The sequence below is a fragment of the Dermochelys coriacea genome, chromosome 3, assembly GCF_009764565.3.
Source record: "Dermochelys coriacea isolate rDerCor1 chromosome 3, rDerCor1.pri.v4, whole genome shotgun sequence".
In the NCBI taxonomy this organism is placed as follows: Eukaryota; Metazoa; Chordata; order Testudines; family Dermochelyidae; genus Dermochelys; species Dermochelys coriacea.
In genome coordinates, this window is record NC_050070.1 from 106991564 (window position 1) to 107014677 (window position 23114).

The following is a 23114-nucleotide window of genomic DNA, read 5'->3' on the forward strand; positions in this document are numbered from 1 at the left end:
TGTCTCTTTAATTGACTACAAATTTCCTCGCTTCCCTCCCTCTCTTCTGATTTGCTGCTGTATATATGAAGAAAAGAAAAAAAAAAGGAAAGACATGAAATAGAAAAAAGCAATCGCATGTATATATTGTCACTTGCATGGCTCAACTTGGAAAATGCATGTGTTTCAAGACATCAGAGAAAATCTGTTTCTGATTCTAAACATTAGATATTTTCTGAGAACGTTGCCAAGAAAAGAATCCAAGGAATGTCTTTACATGCATAACACACACAAGACAACTGGAGAGCAGGCCTGTGATCTTTAATTTTTTTTTTTTTTTTAAATCTGTATTTACAGCATGGAACTCTCCTCTAGGGAGCAACAACCCACATGCCCAGGATTTTTCATAGATAGTTTCTAACATAACTCCTTGTTATTATTGGTATGAAAAACTTCCCCCACCAAATACACAGTTGTAAGAGGTACATAAATATGGAAAACACTTTCTCAACAGCAGGCAGTAGCAGGCATCCGCTTTACAGCATTTCTGGCACTATTTGCCTTCTGTGAAACTATGAACTTCTGCAAAGAACCAAAAGAGCTCCTAGGCAAAAGTCTGAGCTCACTTTTCAGCACATGCCAATGTACTGAGGCTAATGCTCATGACCCTTCCTGATATTAACTCTTAAGGACTAAAATATATTTAGTTTCTAGATATCTCTCTCTCCAGTCCAAGCTTTTAAGAGCAATAAAACAGCCCAGCTTCTGCCCTGCATCCATATACATCTATACAAGATCTGCTTCAGTCTATTGGCAATAACATTTACATTAATGTATCATCATATTTTCCAATAATCCCAGAGACTGTGAAGTAGCACCTGGCACTTCCAAACGGGAATTTAAGATGCAGAAGCAATTTCAGAACTAATGCTCCTTGATGCTGGAAAGCTCAGATACAGCTAGAGGAAATACATTCTGGTTCATGGGAACATGAGTAGAGCCCTGCAAATCTGGGAATATCCACTTTATACCCGCAGATCATTTTTGCGGATCGTGGATGGATGTGGATCCAAATTTCATAACTAAAACCCTGCAAATCTGCAGATATCCGCGAATCATTTTTGCAGATCACGGATTGGATGTAGATCCAAATTTTGTAGCCATGCAGAGCTCTAGACATGAGGATGGAGGTCTACTGTCTGAACTGTGTCCTTTGTCAGAGCAATTCCAAATTGATGGTAGTTCTGAAGGGTACTGTGTGCCTTTTCTTTTGATACTGACATGGTGGCTGCACATGGGTGGCAAGGATAATGGTAAAGTGAGCACAAATGATAGTTAAAAAAAAGAAAAAAGACATTAAATTAGAGGGATGCTGACCCAAGACCATAAAGATGCGGTGAGCCCAAGTTCAGATGGAGGATTTCAGTGCCAAACAGCCCCCACAAGTACACACATGATTCAAAGCATACATAGACATTAATAACTGATTCATCTAAGCAAGAATGCTAATCAAAACCAGAGACTGAAGAAAACTCCTACTGCACAGCAACATAGGAGTTGCTAGGCATAGAAACATGCAAATAAAAACAAACAATTCTCCTAGAGCAGTGGTTCTTAATCTTTACTGCAGCCTGAACCCCTTTGGTTCTCAAAATATGTTCTCGTTGAAGTAGGTCAGTTTTTTAAGCCTAGATATATTTTTTGTTTGTATATTACAGTAATCGTTAAAAAAATGTATAATGTTAATAAATACATAGGTTTGATGAAACAAAGTAGTTGTACTTACGTGACTGTGCTTAATTTGTAAAAAAGAAAAGGAGTACTTGTGGCACCTTAGAGACTAACAAATTTATTTGAGCATAAGCTTTTGTGAGCTACAGCTCACTTCATCAGATGCATTCGGTGAAGTGAGCTGTAGCTCATGAAAGCTTATGCTCAAATAAATTTGTTAGTCTCCAAGGTGCCACAAGTACTCCTTTTCTCTTTTGCGAATACAGACTAACATAGCTGCTACTCTGAAACCTGCTTAATTTGTGTTTTTGATGATTTTCCTTCTAAAAAAATCTGGCATGTCTCGCACCTCCAGAAAGGGCATCTCGCACCTCCAGGGGCTGCATGCATCCCAGGTTAAGAACCACTGTCCTAGAGCTTTCTGAACTGAAACAAAACGAAACTAATACCCACAGGACAAACAGGCTGCACTGTTTAAGAGACAGAAAACAAACCCACCTCTCAGTCTCCCCTCATTCTACTATATCTTGATTTAACAATATATCCAAAACTGCAGCTAAGTACAATTATTAGGATAAATCAAACAGACTGATACGATAGAAAAAGATTGGGAATGACTAAAAAAAAAATTGGGGGAGGTGAAAGTAAATTAGAGACTTGTACCTCCAAGCTATAACTGTGGGTTATAAACATGAATATAAATTAAAACTAGCATAGTGCAGCTTTTACTTACATTATTGACTTCAGAATTATTTTAGGAAGTAGAGAACATCCCTCATGATGATAAAATGGCACTACAATACCACTTTCTAGGGAGGACACAGAGAACAGGAGAGAGACCAGAGTGCCACTAACGTAACTGGAATGGGAAAGACAGGAAGCCCATCTTGTCACCACAATGACCAAGCTAACACATGCATACAGTAAAAATGTTGACGATGGTGTTGTCACCATATGAACCTCTGTATTCACACCCTACACACGACTATAATAATCTTTGTACAAAATATGCCAGGTATCATTTGAAAACTCAATGGTCAATCATATCATGGTGAATTTGATTGAAATGTGGTTACCAGCTATGTCCCTTCTAAGCTGTGCAGCTGCATAGCAGCCTATTTAGCACTGTGCAGGGGCTTCAGGGAACCTGCCCAGGGAACTTCCGCGGCCAGGGAACCCCTCCCCCAACCCCAACCTAGCCCGGTGCCCCCAACCTGCCGTGGCCAGGGCAGCCCTCCCCCCCAATTATGCCACAGCCTGAATCCGCTGTGGCTGGGGCAGCCCCCCGAACCCAACTATGCTGCAGCCGGGATGCCCCTACCTTGGCCCAAACCCAGCCAGGGTGGCACGGCCAGGTCCAGACTGAGCCATGGTGACCCGGACCCAAACCCAGCCACAACCGTCTGGCCCAGACCCAAACCTGGGCAGCCCGGCCCAAACCCAGCTATGGCCCGGCCTGAACCCAGGCAACTCAACCCAAACTTGTCGCAGCGTGCCCCTCCCCAGATCTGTTGCGGCTGGGGCACCCCTCCCTGAACCGAGCCCTGGAGCTGCCGCGGTGTGGAGAGGTGCCTCTACCCCCAAGCCCAGGTGCTGCTGTGGGGAGAGAGAGCTGGGGGGAGTCCTCTCTCCCCACCATAGCCCCGGAGCACCCTCTCAAACCCCCCTACCCCTCATCCCCAGCCCCACCAGAACCCACACCCCCAGCTGGAGCCCTCACACCGCAACTCTCTGCTCCAGCTCTGATCCCCCTCCCACACTCTGAACCTCTCAGCCCAACCCCACCACATGAATTTTGTTATGTGCATCGATATGGAGGTGATGTGTCACACATCACCTCCATATCTGTGCACATAACAAAATTCATTATGCATGTGGGTGGGAAAAATTAGAGGGAACACAGGTTACCAGACCAGTCTGTGGAACCTCTTCCACCGTAAGCCTCCATGACTCCAACATCACAGCAGGAATGAACATTATCCTAGCGTAACCCTCAGGAAAATGCATTTCAAAGGGTGACTAGACTATAAAAATGAGGGGCAAAAATACCCCAAAGTATCTCTCCCCCTCTCTTGTTTTTTCACCTGAAAAGACCAAAAACCACAACCACCTAGCCTTTGGTGAGAGACCCTGACTTGAAAATTTGATCAGCAATGTTGCTGGGAACCTGTGGTAAGAATGTTAACTTTAACCCAGTCTAGTTTGTTAAGTTTTAGTTACTATAAAGTGCTTTATTTTTATTTCTCTGGTAACCATTTCTGACAATGTCTTATACATGTACTCACTTAAACTTTCTCTTTGTAGTTAAATAAACTTGTTTTATTTCATCAAACTAATCCAGTGCTTTGTTTTTTAAATGAAATGTTGGATAACTCCAATTAAAGTAGCAAACTTGTATATTGACCCCTTACTGGGACAATGGACTTATGATATCTGAACTATCCAGGAGAGGGATGGACAGTGCAGAACACACATTTTGGGGGGAAATTTGGGACTGGGAGTGTGTTGGAGTCACCCTGCAACTAGTAACCAGGGCTGCTGGGGTCGGTGTTGCTGGTAGGCTGGAGCTATACACAAACACTCAGGGTGTGACCTGCATACTGTTCGGCTGTCTGAGAGTAGCCCGGGTTGGGAGTTACAGCAACAAAGCATTGTGAGACACCCCAGGTGGCAAGGTAGGTGGTGACAATCCCCTCACTGGTCTGGATTGCAACCCTGAATGTGAGAGATGTCATAACATTTATCAAAAATGTACTGTTAATATTTCAACATTTATCCATTATAGCCATATACTCAAAGGTTAAGTTATACACAACTTAAATACCCTTCTGAATCTTATAGTTACCAAATTGTATATAAAAAATACTTATAAAAATGCATTTCATATGTTGATACATTTTCCCTTGCTTTTGGCATTTACATAAATATTGTTTAAAAATCAAGGGACATTCAGAACTTGGAGTCCTTTACTGTATTTAAAAAAAAAAAATCTAACTTCTGTGTATTAGACACAGGACATGCTGTAGACAATAAATTTTTTAAGGGGCTTAAGTCCCATTTTCAAAAGCTGCTTAAGCACTAAGACGACTAAATCTCATTCACAGTCAATGAGAGACTCCTAAGTGCTTAGTACACTTTTGGAAATGGGACTTTTGTGCTTTTAAAAATATTACCCATATGCCAGATAGTTACTGCTGAAACAAAGAACCTAATATCGTGCATAAAATAATAATGTAATGCTTTCGCAATCAATCACTGGGTTTTGTTTTTTAAAATCCAATGGCCTGCTGAGTTGCGTTCATGTCATGAATTGAAAACATTTTGTTTTAAACAGTTTTTTTAAAAAATGCACACAACACAACTTTTTGAGTGCATGCATGTGTGCAGAAGCATATCCAATGTGTAATTTAAACTGAACTTAACATATAGTGAAACAGTGTTCTGTAACCAGTTAAAACTTTATCAAGAAACTATGAAAATATAATGACATTAATTAGACTAAGATTCTGGGGACAGGGACGCTCTTTTTGCTATGTATGAATGCAGTGCTAGCACAATGGGGCCCAGGTCATCTTTGTGGTCTCTAAGGGGTACCGCGATACAATAAGTAACAAAAATTTGTAGTAGTATCAAGTAACTATAATTTATTCAATATTTTGATATTACCACTTTGAAAGATGGACAAGAAGTTCTTACCAAATGAAAAGCAAATGTGTGCATCAAATACTATTCTCTCCCATGGAAAAGTAAATCTGTGTCAGAGTCCTAACACTTCACCCCAACAGCTCTTTGCTCAGCCAGCTTTCAGCAACTACACTTCAGCAAACTATGACAGTAGCAGCAAGATCATTTCTGAGGAAATATTTCCATGTAATTCTGAGAGGAAATACTTCCCTTCAGGAACACAATCTTACAAAGCCCAATTACTTACTTACTTTTACACACACACACACACACACACACACACACACACACACACACACACACACACACACACACTTTCCTTCGGTCTTCCCCCAAGGCACTCATTACATCCCATCTAATTTTGGGAATAATTAAATTGAGATACAGTCTTGTTGAACTCACAATGCAGCACTACCAGTGCACAAGCTTTACATAATAAATTCTTCCAAAAGTTTCTGTGATGCAAATAAGTCCCTTTGAAATATTCTCTATATTAAGCTACCCAACTTTACTTGACACACAGACAGCAAGCTTGACCTTTTGTCTGACAAACATTCATGTACCCTACCAGAGAATTCCAGCCAGGCAGCAGTGGGTCTTTTGCCTGCTCATAAGAACAAAAGGAACAATGAATTGATGCCTCTCTCATTTCTGCACAGAATAAACTCACATAAAGTTGTAAGTGTTTTTAAAGGAGTTGCCATCTTAACACTAAAATGTATCCCTATGAAATAACACAGTCCTGTTGGCTAGAACCAGAGAAACAACTTTGCCAAAGAAGACCCCTCACCTTTCAGACAAAACATTCTGAGGCAGTTCCATGAAGAGGAAGTGTTCTGCTTCCCAAGCACAACACAGAGTGCTAGGTACAGCTGTTCCCCAGTCAACCCTATTCAAGCACACAGCCGGAGAAGGAGAAGCGTGGCAATGGGCCAGTTCATGCTGTTACAGGAAACTGCTACCCAATCTACTGTTTTCTGAGCTGCACTGATGACACCTCCCTATTTCTCACCTCCCCACCCAATCAATTCCAAATAACGCTTAAAAAAAAAAAAGGCTACAGTGCCTGTCTCTTTAGTCCATCCCAGCACAGCATAAGCCTGAGTGCAATTGTATTATCTCATCAGTCAGCATTTTTCACTGCTGTGGACACAGCTTATACCCACCAATTGGTCAGCAATGGAAAAAATAAATCAATCACTCTAATCCAACTCAACTGTTTGTTATGAATTACTAACTCTGCTCTTGGTGAACTTTTTTTGTTCTGGAATAAATGGCTTTTCTCTCCCCCGCAAAAGTGCTTTGCGAGGTTTGTATTTTAGATATGCCTATACATCATACATACAACGTACCAAAAATCTCCCTAGAGTTGTTTTGAAGGTCAGCTAAGGGAGTGTTACAAGACCCCCATGTTCTGTGTAAAGGTTAGCAATTAGGGAATTGAACATGATGTCAAATGAATTTAAGTTACAGTTTTAAGCATTCGTATTTTGAGCCAAATCCTATCAGCTCTTACTTAAGCAAGCCGCCCATTGCAGTCACTAGCAGTTTTGCCTGTTTAGGATTTAGCTCTTGTTATTCAGGGCTTACCTGTATGTTTTAGGCACAACTCTGGGGTAGAGCTGATGGACACCACACAGCGGGACCATGCCATGCCCACTGCTACCTCACTTCCAGGGATTCAGCAATATCCCTTGTGCATTGGTCCTACTCCAGAGGCCTGGGGGTAGGGGATAGAGCTATGGCTTGCCTTCCTTTGGAGCACTGTGTGTCCCCTCTGTGTCCCCCAAGAGAGAAGTCCTGGAGGTCAGGGACTGGAGATGTGCTGACCCTTTGTAAGGGTCTGATTCTGAAAACATTTACTACCAGGTATTGTTCTTACCACCAGGTGTGGTCCCACTGATATTTCCGTAGGACTAAACATGGTACACTTAGCACTGTGCCCCACAGCAAGGGCTTGCAGAACCAGAACCAGAACCTAAGGGTATACCTACATTACAAATGAAGGTGTGTTACTGCAATGCAGGTAGGCATACCCACGCTGGCTTTCATTTAGCTGGTATGGGTAATAGTGGTAGTGAGGACATGACAGGTTTCAGAGTAGCAGCCGTGTTAGTCTGTATTCGCAAAAAGAAAAGGAGTACCCGTGGCACCTTAGAGACTAACAAATTTATTAGAGCATAAGCTTTCGTGAGCTACAGCTCACTTCATCGGATGCATTTGGTGGAAAAAGCAGAGGAGAGATTTATATACACACACACACACACACAGAACATGAAACAATGGGTTTATCATACACACTGTAAGGAGAGTGATCACTTAAGATAAGCCATCACCAGCAGCAGGGGGGGGAAAGGAGGAAAACCTTTCATGGTGACAAGCAAGGTAGGCTAATTCGAGCAGTTAACAAGAATATCAGAGGAACAGTGGGGGGTGGGGTGGGAGGGAGAAATACCATGGGGAAATAGAAAAGGAGTACTTGTGGCACCTTAGAGACTAACAAATTTATTAGAGCATAAGCTTTCGTGAGCTACAGCTCACTTCATCGGATGCATTTGGTGGAAAAAGCCACCAAAGGCTTTTTCCACCAAATGCATCCGATGAAGTGAGCTGTAGCTCACGAAAGCTTATGCTCTAATAAATTTGTTAGTCTCTAAGGTGCCACAAGTACTCCTTTTCTTTTTGCGAATACAGACTAACACGGCTGCTACTCTGAAACATGGGGAAAATAGTTTTACTTTGTGTAATGACTCATCCATTCCCAGTCTCTATTCAAGCCTAAGTTAATTGTATCCAGTTTGCAAATTAATTCCAATTCAGCAGTCTCTCGTTGGAGTCTGTTTTTGAAGCTTTTTTGTTGAAGTATAGCCACTCTTAGGTCTGTGATCGAGTGACCAGAGAGATTGAAGTGTTCTCCAACTGGTTTTTGAATGTTATAATTCTTGACGTCTGATTTGTGTCCATTCATTCTTTTACGTAGAGACTGTCCAGTTTGGCCAATGTACATGGCAGAGGGGCATTGCTGGCACATGATGGCATATATCACATTGGTAGATGCGCAGGTGAACGAGCCTCTGATAGTGTGGCTGATGTGATTAGGCCCTATGATGGTATCCCCTGAATAGATATGTGGACAGAGTTGGCAACAGGCTTTGTTGCAAGGATAGGTTCCTGGGTTAGTGGTTCTGTTGTGTGGTGTGTGGTTGCTGGTGAGTATTTGCTTCAGATTGGGGGGCTGTCTGTAAGCAAGGACTGGTCTGTCTCCCAAGATCTGTGAGAGTGATGGACATGGTGGCACAGACTTCAGCATGGGGTAGCCACCACAGTACTACGGTGACCACCTTTTCAAAAGGCAAAAGCAGGACACATGTAGGAGCCTCACCCCCTCCTGTTCCTCCTCTTCCACTGAATCCTCGACCCCTGGCCAGGCAGGATGCTGGAGCTGGGCCATGATAAGAGCTGCCCAGGGAGTTTGAGCTGATGTGGGAAGCACTGGACCCTCCATCTGCCCTGGGTAGGGGGCCCGAGAGCAGGGCCCAAGAGCAGCCCCCAGTCCATGTCCCCAACCCTGGGGCACGCCACCCATTACAGGTGGAAGGTCCGGCGCTCCCTGAGCAGCTCTTACTACTGCCCAGCTCTGGCTTGGTGGCAGGGTCTTGGGGGAGAGGGAGAGCAGGGGACATGGCCTTGTGACAAGAGGTGGGCTAAGGCCTACATAAGCCTTCCCCCCGCCTACCCCTGGAAAGAGGCTGTGCCTGTCCTGGAGTGATTCAAGCCCAGGACCAGAATTCTGCATTTTCGGACTGTCCCGCCCAATTCAGTACAATCCTACCCAGTACATGCCCATTGGGGACCTGGGTACATACTCAAGTTGTTGGTCCGTGCTGGGACCTATGCTGCCACGTCTTCCCTGCTATTATTACCAGCACAAGCTAGATAAAAATCTAGTGTGGGCATGCTTACCGATATTGCAATCACACCTTCATGTATGGTGCAGATGGCCCTTTAGATAGTAAAGAATCGTATGTGGTAGGGAGCAAGGAAGAGTTCAGGGTAAATCACCTCATTCTATAACTGGGAAATGCAGCTCTAACTTTATTATTTACAAGCATATAGAGCTCCTGCAATCTACACCCCACTGTGAACACAGAAGCACATGCATACACAAATCATCTTCTGGAACTTCTCCCAAAGCATCAACATAACAAATGGTGCAGACACCTTGAAAAGAACAGTTAAGACCACAGGCAAAGCAGCACTAATAGTATGCAGAGTCCTATTAACCATTAGCTCCTATCCAGAGGTGAAAGTAAGCCGGTACGCCATACTGGGGTGGATCGGCTTCCCCAGGCGCAATTTAAAGGGCCTGCAGCTCCCAGCAGCGGCTGCCAGAGCCCTGCACTAGCGGCGGCGGGGCTGGGACAGCAATTTAAAGGGACTGGGGCAGTAGTGGCAGCCGAACCCTGGGTTCTTTAAATCGTCCCCGCAGCCCCGCCGCCAATTCCCCAGGGCTCCAGCAGGCTCCGGGGATGATTTAAAGGGTCCAGGGACGGTAGTGGCAGCCGGAGCTCTGGAGAAGCGGCAGTGGGGCTCCGGGGTCCAGGGTTTTTAAAGGGTCCAGGGCTCCGGCCGCCGCTACCGCCCCGGGCCCTTTAAACCACTGCCAGAGCCCCCAGCTGTCACTCTTATCCCGGGGAGGGGTAACTTCAAAAACAGACTCCAAGGAGAGACTGCTGAATTGGAATTATTTTCCAAACTGGATACAATTAACTTAGGCTTGAATAAAGACTGGGAGTGGATGGGTCATTACACAAAGTAAAACTATTTCCCCATGTTTATTCCCCCCCGCTGGAAATGGCCCACCTTGATTATCACTACAAAAGGTTTCCCCCCCCCCGACTCTGTGCTCTCCTGCTGGTAATAGCTCACCTTACCTGATCACTCTCGTTACAGTGTGTATGGTAACGCCCATTCTTTCATGTTCTCTGTGTATATAAATCTCCCCACTGTATTTTCCACTGAATGCATCAAATGAAGTGAGCTTTAGCTCACGAAAGCTTATGCTCAAATAAAATGTGTTAGTCTCTGAGGTGCCACGAATCCGCCTTTTCTTTTTGCTGATATGAGAGGAAGGCTAGTCCAGGGATAAGGATGCTAGCCTGACTTGGAAGATCTTGGTTCAATTCCCTGCTCCATCACAGACTTCCTCTGGGTTTGTCATTGAGTCACCTTGGGCAAGTCACTCAGTGTCTCTATGTCTTAGTTCCCCATCTGTAAAAAAGGGAGTCATAGTTCTCTACCTCACAGAGGTGCTGAATTTTACGGTTACATGGAATTTACTTGCAAAAATGCAAATTGGCTCATTAAACTAATTGTATAAAATGTCACACAGGTAGAATTGCACAAACCTGGCAGCTATGAGTATGAAATGCTGCACACACACATATTCCACAATTTTTATCACAGAAATGGAAAAGAATGGGAAGTAACTCCATCTGCCACTGCTCTTCCTCATGAAGGCATTATTTCTAGTGAAGTGCTAAGTGGGCAGGCCTGATAATGCAATCCATGAACAACCATTCTTAATTTGTCCACATCTCTTTTTTGGCTCTGCCTTTCCAAGGGTTGTTATCCATTCTTTAGATGGATGAAAGTATTTTTTAAAAAATAAAAGGGATTTTGGGAAGTCAGTGCGTCTTTCATTCTTTTTCCTGTGTGCAAAGTCATTGGAATTCATTGCATGCAAGTCCCTGATGACAACCACCAAATGCTCCACCGTTATTTTGTTCTATTAAAAAATGTAAATCAATATCAACAGTCCAGAACTGTTAAGCTACCCTTATAATAATAATAAAAAAAAAGAACAGAGGAAAAAAAGTTTATTAAGGAAACCAAAATTTTATCCTTCCCAAGGGATTATTATAAATAGTAAACAAAAAGGACATTATAAACATTTTTGGGGAAAAAAAGACCTTTACATTTTTTCTTTTTTAAAAGATTATTACAAAGAGAAAGCGCAATTAAAATCTCACTTCTGGCTCTGGAAGCATTTGTTCCAAATTGCCCCATTTTCCTAAAAATAAATTACTAATCCCATAAATCAGAGCTGTCAAATTCAAAATCGCCAAGGATCTAAATTTGGACTATTCCTACTACATCTGCATTCTATCATGCTTCAGCTGTTACTGGGCTACAAAGTGCATCCAAACACGAGAACTACCAAGTTGCAAAACAGAATTGTCACTCTCTGGGCAGGTCTGCTATCAAGAAAAGCAAGATAGAGATGCCAGCACAAAAATGTTCACTTCACCAACAACAGGAAAAAAGGTCAGCTACAGGAAATCCACATTTAAAGTCATACCATTCATTTAAAAATCATACTTCAGTCTGAAATTATATCATCAACTATTGTGATGAGTAACACAGTCTTATTATAGCTGAAATATTAGAGAAAAATATTTTCCCTATATTTTCTGTTTTCTTTTCACTTTTGAGAGCACTTTATATCTAATCAGTTTCACTAGAGACAATTTTCTGTTTTGTGTGGTTTTTTTCCACAAAAGTATAGAGGAAAAATAGCATTTAAAAAAATAGAAAAATGTGATTATAAAACTACAGAATTGGGTGTGGGACCTTGGAGGAGGTATATTGAAACTAATTAACTCATTTTTTTTAAGTGATGACATTTTCAATTGAAAATATGCCTGGTAAAGAACCACAGTGATTGCTGATATCATCTCAGATAGCTAAATATTTACTACACAAGTAAACCAAAAAGTAGGCCCTGCAAACAGTTATGCATATAAGGAACTTTAAGTTCAGCAGGACTTCTCAAGTGTGTAATGAAACTACTCACATATGTAAGTACAGGACTGGGGTCATCATTTTCAATACAACTTTTGAAAACATCCATCACACTGTCATTATTTCACAAATGTACAAAGTAATATCCACAGCCATAAACAACACGCTTTCAAAGAATTCTTCTTTTTTTAATCACTAACAACAAAAAGCATTCACAGACATGAAAGTTAGTTCAAGCACATAATGGAGTTACTTGTATATACCTGAACTCATTCACTTTTTAGGATTTTCTTGGGAGGGAAAAACAGTGTCTTATAGAACCAAAAGTTGATCAACCTTAAAATGATTGTAATCTAATAAGCAATATCCTTTGAATTCTAAAAGTATACTTAAAAATACACCACTGTTTCCAAAAAAATGAAATGAAGATTGTCACTACTTTGCTTTTATACTATATTCTCTTTTTCTTATTCAGATATCCTTTCATAGGAGGATGTTTTATCCAATCACCTTTATTTTTAACACTTCTCCATTGCTTCACTGGTTAAACTAGCACCTTAAACCATCTCCCACAAAGATCCAATGTGTTCCCTCCACAGTGCACTTGGTCACCAGGAGCCAAGTGAACAGAAATGTATCAGCCTTACTTGTAAGAAGGTTTGGGGGGATTAGATTTTTAATTGGTAAATGTCAGGAAACATTGGTTTCACAATACACATACAAACCAACAAACAAATATTCCCATCAATGCTAGCAGAAATTTACAGGTAGGCAAAGAAAAATGGTGCTTGAGAACGAATTAGAGTTTGATGGAAATACATTTACTTTAAAAATTTTTACATATGATGTTGACAGTTAGTAGTTATAAAACTTTAACATTTTGAATCTCAACATCTACTGTCATTAAATAACTATGGTATTCCCCCACATAATTTCCCACAACTGTGAACATTTAAATTAATAGAAATAAAAATTTGAAAATGCTTAAAACACTTGTGGCAACACTTTAAAGTTGAAATTGGTTTCTCTATGCGTCTAGTCTTTTCTGAAAATTACCCTAAAGCACCATCTCACCTGTAAGTAGCCCATAATTATATACACTAAAAATTTAATCTGAAACCAGATACCAAATCTCAATCATTTATTGAACTGAAGCTCACCAAAAGCAGAATCCTAAATTAGTATTATTTTTTCTAAGTTATTCACACCTCTGCAGTAGGTGCATTTGCACAGATCTCACTTTGCTATTATTGGAAAGAAATTAAGAACTAATACTATGGAGACTGAGTTTATTGCAACCCAGAACTGTCAAGTATTTAAGGTTATCTTTTGTTTGACTTGTTAAGGGGGCCACAAAGGGCAAAATCTTCTCTGACTTGCTGAATGTCAAGGAAGGAATCTATTACCAACCTTTCCAAATGTGTTCAGGAATTCCTTAGCCACAGAAGTGATACAAAGAGAAAGGACAAAAGACAAAGGATTTACCATGAGGACAAAGAGGACACTATACTAAAATAGTTAATGAAGGATTTCTGATGGCAGGTATGGAGAAGCAAAGAGGTGGAGGGAGAAGTGTGTGTTTTGTTTTCTTTAGGTAAGAAATCACCATAACGGAAGTGGTGCAGAAAAACAAAAGATTATCCAGGGATATCAAGACACTGCTGTAAGAAACTTTTTTTAAATTTAAAATTATTGCTTGGCAAGAACTTCAGTATCAAATTACACCTGGTTAATTGACACAACTGAACTGTACTAGTGATGCTTACAACTTTACTCCAAGCTGGAGAAGCTAAAGATCCAACCAGTGGACCAAATTCAGTGATGAATAAGGCTGTGAGGTCACGTGAGGTCTGTCATGGATTCCGTGACTTTCCAGGATCTCCTGGATTTCTGCAGCTTCAGTGGCCGGTGCAGCCCTGGGGCCGGCCACACCGGCTGCTGCTCGAGTGACCCCTGGGACTGCTGCTGCTCGGGCAGCCCGGGGGCCACTCCAGAGGCTGTTGGAGCCGCAGTCCTCAGGGCCCCCCAGAGCAGCTAAGATTTAGTCAGGGGTATTTATAGTAAAAGTAATGGACAGGTCACAGGCTGTGAATTTTTGTTTATTGCCCATGGCCTGTCCATGACTTTTTAATAAAAATACCCATGACTAAATCTTAACCTTAGTGATGAATCCTGGTCACGTGCCACCTCAGACATGTTGCACAAATGCTAAGAAGAGGACCACCTGTTCTCAGAGACAAAAACCTTCATCGCATTTATTTCCACTTAAATAGTGCTTTGCATCAGAAATCAATGGGTTCCTATTTCAAGGTAACTTAGTATTTTACTATAATAAAACAACAACAACAACAGTGCTGATAATAATGATGCTAAAAAGGAAAATAGGGATGTCAGGATCAAGTAAGGCAGGAAAAACATGGAATTATTCTGCTTCCATTTTATTTACTGTCTAGAAGGCAAATCATACTTAAAAGGGCCAGGTGCATGAAAAGGGAAGTGTGCCTGGCAGGATCAGGTTACTTTGTTTACATTTAAGAAAAAATACCAAACAACACACATTCTAATAACTAGAATTTAACATAGTCAGGCCATCTGGGGTTCAAAAAGAACAGGTAGCGTCCCTGAGATGCACATTAACATGCATGGTGGACACACACTGCTATTATCTTCTAGTAAATGTCACACTGAAAAAAAACCGTACAAAACAAAAACAAAAAACTTGTTTCCCTTCTGGACTAAAGAGGACAAATGAATGAGAGCAACAGAAGATGATACCCAGTTATTCAGATATAGCTTTCCTATGGCAATTAATGTTCAACTCTGGGGTCCAGAAACAATTAACCATAATATTTTTGTGCATTGTACAGGTTTTAGCCATGTGGCTCTCTATTGATATCGAACCAGGGGACTCAAAGCCCACAAAACTCCTTAAAAGTTCAAAACAAAACATTTCTACGTAGGCTTTGTCCTCACTGAGATATGAAACCATGTTAGCCCCTTACCGTGTGTGGAGTGGAATAAGGCAGTGATTCTCAACTTTTACAGGTTTCAGAGTAGCAGCCGTGTTAGTCTGTATTCGCAAAAAAGAAAAGGAGTACTTGTGGCACCTTAGAGACTAACAAATTTGATCCGATGAAGTGAGCTGTAGCTCACGAAAGCTTATGCTCAAATAAATTTGTTAGTCTCTAAGATGCCACAAGTACTTCTTTTCTTTTTACTCTACTACTGAATCTCTCTGTGTCACGTTTGGCAAGTCACTTGACTTCTCTGGGCCTCATCTTCACACATCTGTAAAACGGGCCTAGTAATACTTATCCTACAGGGTAGGGTGGTATGGCTGAATTAAGGTTATCTAAAACAGTTGGAAATCTTTGGATGAGAAGTGCTATGTAAGTGCATAGCACTATTATTAAATGTGACTCAAGTCCTGACTTTACGTCAGCAGCACTGGTAAAATATATAAGCCCCTTCGTTTTCAGTTAAAATTGATTTTTATGGAAAAATTCCCAGGTTTTACAAAAGGTATTATTCATTTTTTTCTGATTTTCACCCTACTTTTGTATCATTCAAATACACAAATTTACTTAAAAAGAAAAGGAGTACTTGTGGCACCTTAGAGACTAACAAATTTATTAGAGCATAAGCTTTCGTGAGCTACAGCTCACTTCATCGGATGCATCCGATGAAGTGAGCTGTAGCTCACGAAAGCTTATGCTCTAATAAATTTGTTAGTCTCTAAGGTGCCACAAGTACTCCTTTTCTTTTTGCGAATACAGACTAACACGGCTGCTACTCTGAAACAAATTTACTTGTTTTATTAGGAAAATACAATACCTTACATGAGACATATGTATTACGATAATACATTAGCCTGTATGTATATGCAAAGATGCCTGTTGAAGTAAGGCTATGTATTAGCCTAGAAGATACAAACAATAAAACAGGCAAGTGCATGTGCATATGAATGTATTGCTGAATCTCACGCCCACCGCATACACATTTCAAGCTGTTAGCAACTATTGGTTTAAAGATCTAATACACTAAAATGAGAAGAAAACAAAAATCTGTATCAGAATACATTTCAGAACACAAGGAAGTATTTGAAAGTTTAAAAAAAATAGGAGAAAAGGATGGAGTTGAGTATATGTGCTGCAAATGGTGTGACCCAATTATTAAATGTAAATATTTATAGGCTAATAGTCCTAAATCTACAACAGTAAACTGTTTATTCAAATGAGAAGTTTTATTTGGGAGATTAGAGATATATTATTTTCTTAAACTCAGAGGTTGTTTTCAGTTCTACAGCAAACCATATTGATGAACGGAATTCAAAGCATTAATGTATTGAATATTTTTTGCCCGACTTTCCATCCACCAAAATAAACCCTATTTACCGAGAAAAATTATTAATAGTTTTTTGCACTGATTTTCACCTGTTTTGTGGTAATAAACATTGATAAATTCATGGGAAATATTAAATAAACTGAAAATGAAGGGATGAATATATAGATATAGATATATAGATATGAAGCTGAAGCCAGAACCACCAGTTTTCTCCAGCTTGCCTGTAAGAGCTGCTGTTTGGAGAGTGGAAAATCCAAAAAGACAGGAAAAAAACACCAAGATTTTGATGCTCGCCTTTAAAAACTACTGAGGCTGGGTGGGTCGGGGGAAAACTCAGAGCCACAGAGGAAGTTCTGGGTAGGAGAGGGGAAGGGACTAGCAATTTTCATAGCAGGGGGGCCAGGTTAGCTGCAGGACCAACTGACATCAAAGCAAGCTGACTTGGGGGAGAGAGAAGTCAACGGTTGGGAAGACAAGCCATGCACTGCAGAAGAAGGATCCTGATCACCCCCTTGTCCCACAGAGGATTCTGAGCCTGGGCAGGGATGCATGTAGGTTTAGTATTTTATACAGATCTGTGCATCTTTCATGCTGTTAAATAAAGAGCAATGGTGTTAGGATCATGTGCAAACTATGTTTGCATGTGCTATGAATTACACGTAGCCCATGCCCTTAAAGAGTTAACTGGTGGACCGAGAATGCACCCAAAGCTGGAGCTCTGGGAGAGGTTGTTTTTAAGGTGTGGGAGCACCTGAGGGATCAGCACTGATACTAGGGAGCAGGTAGTTCTGGACTCTGGGGTCTAAGCTCTCAGGAGGGGGTGCTAGAGAATCTGCACCCTAAGAGGATGCCTACAGACCCCAACACAGGGGAAGAGCCTGGACTCTGTTCAGGCTACAAAGGCTTAAAAGACACAGGATCCAGCAATCAGTTCCCTTACAGCAGTCTGGGAGTGCCCTGACAGAGAGACAATAGCCTCGTGGTAGCTGCACTCACTTAGGATGTGGGAAACCCAGATTAAAGTCCCTTCATCAAATCAGGCAGACTGGGTACTTGATCCTGGATAACCCACATCCTTTACCACCAGATGCATCCGATGAAGTGAGCTGTAGCTCACGAAAGCTTATGCTCTAATAAATTTGTTAGTCTCTAAGGTGCCACAAGTACTCCTTTTCTTTTTGCGAATACAGACTAACACGGCTGCTACTCTGAAACCTGGCTATTCTGGGGTTTCAGGCTCTCTCTCAGCTCCACTCCTGCCCCAGTTCTTCAGCTGATTTCCCCACAACAGGGGAAAACAAGGAAACAATACAGAGAAGGCTGTGGAAACCACAACCCTGTACCAGCACATTTCAGCTCTCAAAAGACAACATAAAACTCTAGTATTCATTGGATGTATAGTATAAAGCCACCATTCCCTATCCACCATTGAGCACAAAATAAAAACAACAGGGCTAGGAAAATAAGAGAATTTACACAACAAACATACAGGCAGGGGAAGGAGCGGCGGGGTGTATATGAAGGGATAAGTCTGCAGAGATATACCAGAAATGATCTGCTGTTTATATCACTGGGTGTGCAACCTTTTGTTTTTCTCTGGGGATGGTCAGCAGGTGCAGTTAATCAGGCAAAATACATTACCAAGACTGGCTGTGTTGTCTTCCAGCAGGGGAACAAGGTTTATATTAGTAATAATGAAATCAGACCTGCCAATTTGCAAGTGTAGCTCCTTGTACCATGACTAATGGACATCCTACACAGTGTGTGTAGGGAATGGGGGTTTAACGTATACAGGGAATTGGCGGAGGGGCATACTTCCTCACACCCTTATTACAGCGAACGAATGTTTCTCATGATTTCAGCTCGTGCACTAGGAGAATTGTGACCATTTTATTTAACAAGTCAGTGGCCCACTTCTCAGAGTGCAGCTCCCTTTCCTCACTCACTCTCCCTCCCACCACGCTACTGCGTTTGGCCTCAGCAACTTCCGAGTATCTTCCCAAAAGCTGCCCTCTTGTTCTCCACATCTTCATCATTTTTTGTGTACGGGCAAGTACACTTAATTCATGGCTCTTTGCTCCCTCTCATATGCTACAGGCCGATTAGGAGAGCAGTGCCTGAGGAAACCATCTGCTCCACAGAGGTAAAGTGCCAAAATGGAGGTCACTGTGGCATATGTAGGAGAAATACTGAGAAGATTCAAGAGAGTACATTCTAGTTACATTTTGCTGGTACAGAAAATATTCCATCTTCTTGTGTTTTCAAAAGACTATGCCCAGGCTGACAATTTAACTCTGCCATATACCACAATCATGTACTCTATATATTTCAAAGGGTCAGGTTGGTTCGTGGGGATTTTTTGGTTTTGTTCTGTTTGGGTTTTTTGGGTGGGGTTAATACGTTTCAGAACAGTAAGTCATACATAAGGGATTTTCTGTCCTGCAGCGACAGTAACCATTCCATAGTTAAGGTTATAACTGAGTTCCTGTTTGAACTCCAATTTTGCTCCTTTCCCTCAAAAAAACCATAAAGATATATTAGCCTCCAAGTTGGTTGGTTAGGTCTACCACAATTCAAGTGAATTGAGCCATGGATTCCTGAATTATGAGCAGCCTAAAAATAGAAGGGTTCACCAGAGTTCAATAAGGCTTCTAGAGTGGATTTTTTAGGGGGGGGGGGTTGTTTCTTGTGATTCTGTAGCAAAAACCAGAAAGCAGAGAGTAAATATAGTTGATATGATTTAATTTACACATGGTTTGACTGAAGTTCCTGCCTTTTTGACAGTCTGTTGTTTTCTTTAGAACGAATTACAACATTCTTGTAAGGTTATTTATCCTTAAGTTACCAATATGTACTCTTAACCTTAGCTTCACCTTAATTTTCATTTGTCTGCACAACTAATACATTTATACCTTCAAGCTCATCCACACTCCCAATGGTGCAGCCAGAATACCTGGGCTACAAGCCCTCCATGGATGAAGGCAGGTTTCTTAGTTACAGGAGACTCAATCAAGTAACCTAACCACCTGCAGATGGTCAGCAAACATTGGTGTAAAAACAGAATTCTGTTTTATTTTATCAGCCGGTGAAAGCTGTGACAGGGTCTACCTGACTGAGAATACAGCACCGGGGCAAACAAAAACTCAGTATGATACCTATCTGAAATACACATAACCATTTACAAAATAAAGTTAGCCAGCAGTAGACTGTCAAAGATAGTGACTCTGTCCCTCTGCTGAAACAGCATGTTCAATCTAAGGACCAGAAAAGTGAAAATAAGGAATAGAGAAAAGGAACAAATCTGAAGAACAAGGAAAAGATGCAAACTATCCTCAGGAGCTGTCTGAGTAATGCAACTAAAAATTATTTCTAAGGATTAAAACCTATATTGAAGGGTCACAGTATAATATTCAGTCTCTCACTATTACAAAAAGCAAACAAATGATAGTAACAGCACTGCGGTTGGAACCATGCCAACCACCTACAGCCACAATTTAGGACAATTCTGTTTACAACATTTTGTGTGTACACTTAAGAATCTAGATACTTTCTATTCACAACTTGTTGGGTGTGTGTTTTTTCAAGTCTGTCTTCTTTTTCCAAAAAAAGAGATCCATGTAAACTCTTCCTAGAACTACAGCATAAGAAGTACTTTATAAATCATACAGTGGAATGTAAAATATATTACAATTGATACTGTACATCTCATTTAAAAGCAGGGTATGTCATTAAAGTAAAGTGTAAGTGTCTAAAATATGAGAAACAAAATCAACAGACAGACGCTCTGTTACTGTAAAGCCAGACAGAAAGAATTGGGTTTTTCCATTGGAAAGCACTAATCAGAAAGTTTCAGCTTGTCACATAAATTTCATATTTCTTCACAAATATCTATATATGAATAAACACTTGAGTTAGCTAATAAAAACCACACAGAACTTATGTGACAAGCACTTTGATTCCCAACTCTTCATACAATAGTAGCAGATTCTTTCACTAACTTTTCATCATCACAGAAATTGCTTCCAAAGACCTGCTTATATAAGATGCTGAGTGCCTTTTGTGATGGGCTCAGCTATCCAAACTTAAGTTAAAAATTAAACTTAAGTAAGTAGGAGATGAGGGCACTAAGCATCTTGCAGCATCAGACCCAAGGAGATTACAGAGAGATTGTGAATGAACATACTTTTGAAATAGTGACAGTATTTCTTTAAATAAAAGCACCTGTTTGGAAACTTCCTTTAACAGAAATTTCCATTCTCCATTCACCATTTTCCTGATGTGGGAAGAAGTGCTTGAACAGGAGTCGGTCACTAATGCTGCTGAAGAGAAGTCTTCATTTCTGAGAATAACTTTCAACAAAACATACAATCACAATTCAAGAGTGAAACTTTTTTTGTTCTCACCCTAATTTTGGGGAACAAATTTGGGGGAACAAAAATTTTGGGGAACAAAAGAGCAAGGCAAAAAATAGTTTTGCCATGAGAAGTTATTTGTGCTGGAAAAAAGGATAAAAACAGGCACATCTGGCAATAGTTTTGCAGTATCAGCAACAAGGATGGCTTGGATATAGGTCCATGTTATCCAACCCTCCAAAGCTAAATTGAAATGTTCAGATAAATTATCCCAATCTGGATTTATCTGTGATATGTCCAAAATGTCTATGGAAAAATAATTTGTTTTTGTGGATCAAATTCACTATTTTGCCCAGAAAAATCAGACCTCTATATTTTTGCCATATACAGCTGTGTTCACTGATGGAAATGGCAAAACAATTGTCAATACATAAAAATGGTGATTACTTCTAAAAATGCAGAAGTTACTACAGTAATCTGAACAAACAAAATAAAAATTAATGGCTTTGCATAACTCCAGCTGTTTTACTATCATGAAAAGCTGTGACTGACACCGTATATTAGCAGCATTTTAAAAATGCATTCTGCTGCATAATGTCCACAAACGCTGTGACAAATATTGCATGCCTTATGTAAAATAAATATCCGAACACAATAAATAAATATCCGCAACGATTGGCCCAATTTGAGAACTACTTAGTCTTCCAATAAAAACACATGAAATATCTGAACTGACCAACGGTAGGGCATTCAGGGTTAACATTCAGAGTAAAATATTATGGATCAAATTAATACACCGGACCCTCGCTATAGCCCGCGTCGCTATAGTGTGGATTCGCGTATAGCACGGTCACGGCAATGGATCCCAAATTTAAATATTTAAATTGAGATCCATGGCAACGCGTCCCCCGCGTTAAAGCAGGACCGCGCATGGATCCCGAACCCCGGGATATAGTGAGGGTTCGGTGTACATAGCATAAGCATGGGCAACTATTGTGGCATAAGCATTTGAAATGCATGTGGTTTTAGCTATATGTCCTCAAGTAATGACAATCAGTAAAAGGAAGAGTGTGACAGAACATAGCACCAGACTTCACATTAAACTTCCTAGGGTTTTTTCTACTATTAGGTTTAGCTTTGTAATATAACAGTGTTTATAATATACCAATTTATTTTTCTTATTTAAAAAGGACTGACTTCTATGAACAGTGTAGGATTTACCTGGGAGCCATTCCAATCTCTTGGGTAAATACTTATTTAGGCTTTTATAAATGGGTATTTACATACTTAGCAAAAGCCTCAACACCTATTTGCATAATGCTTTTTCCTACAAACAGTGCAATCTGTCACAGAGTATTGCTCCAACAGGCCATAACAGCTCCTTCTAAGAGTGCACAGCATGGTCTATGTATTAAACATCCTTACTTTAGTGCTGAAAGTAAATCAGTTCACATACATACAAAAAATGCTCTAGATAATGTTTCATTAAAAAATTAAATGGCTTAAAAACATTAATCTATATTGGGGTAGGCAACCAGTGGCACGCGAGCTGATTTTCAGTGGCACTCACACTGCCCAGGTCCTGGCCACCAGTCAGGGGGGGCTCTGCATTTTAATTTAATTTTAAATGAAGCTTCTTAAACATTTGAAAAACCTTATTTACTTTACATACAACAATAGTTCAGTTATATATTATAGACTTATAGAAAGAGATCTTCTAAAAACGTTAAAATGTATTACTGGTACGCGAAACCTTAAATTAGAGTGAATAAATGAAGACTTGGCACACCACGTCCAAAAGGCTGCCGACCCCTGATCTCTATTATGGATTAATTACGCCAATATTTCCTTTAATAAACTAACAATGACAAAAATTGAATCAACATTTCTAGGAAACACACCTACAATTTATAAATTAAACTTTTAAAATTTAATTTGGACTTTCTTAAAAAAAAAAATCTGATATTTACAAACTTAGATACTGAAAACTAAGTTTCCTCCTTTGGTTAAAAAATAAAATAAAATGAAGCCTAACTTGTAAATCCCTAAAATGAGTTTCTGAAGAAAGTGTTGACACAAAGTTAAATATTGAGGCATAAAAGTATTCTAAAAATTAAATCACAGAGTGATGAAGTTCTCTTTGGAATGTTAAAGAAAACTTACCTGATACCATCAGCATTTAAATCAATCATAGATGGTAGAAGCATTACTAACTTTGTA

At 40.4% G+C, this 23114-nt stretch overlaps 1 protein-coding gene across 4 annotated transcripts in view; it reads right to left on the minus strand.

The window, feature by feature from the left end:
• Positions 1 to 23114, minus strand: part of NHSL1 (NHS like 1) — a 278563-nt gene that overhangs the window by 123217 nt on the left and 132232 nt on the right. The gene's annotated exons all lie outside the window — the stretch shown is intronic.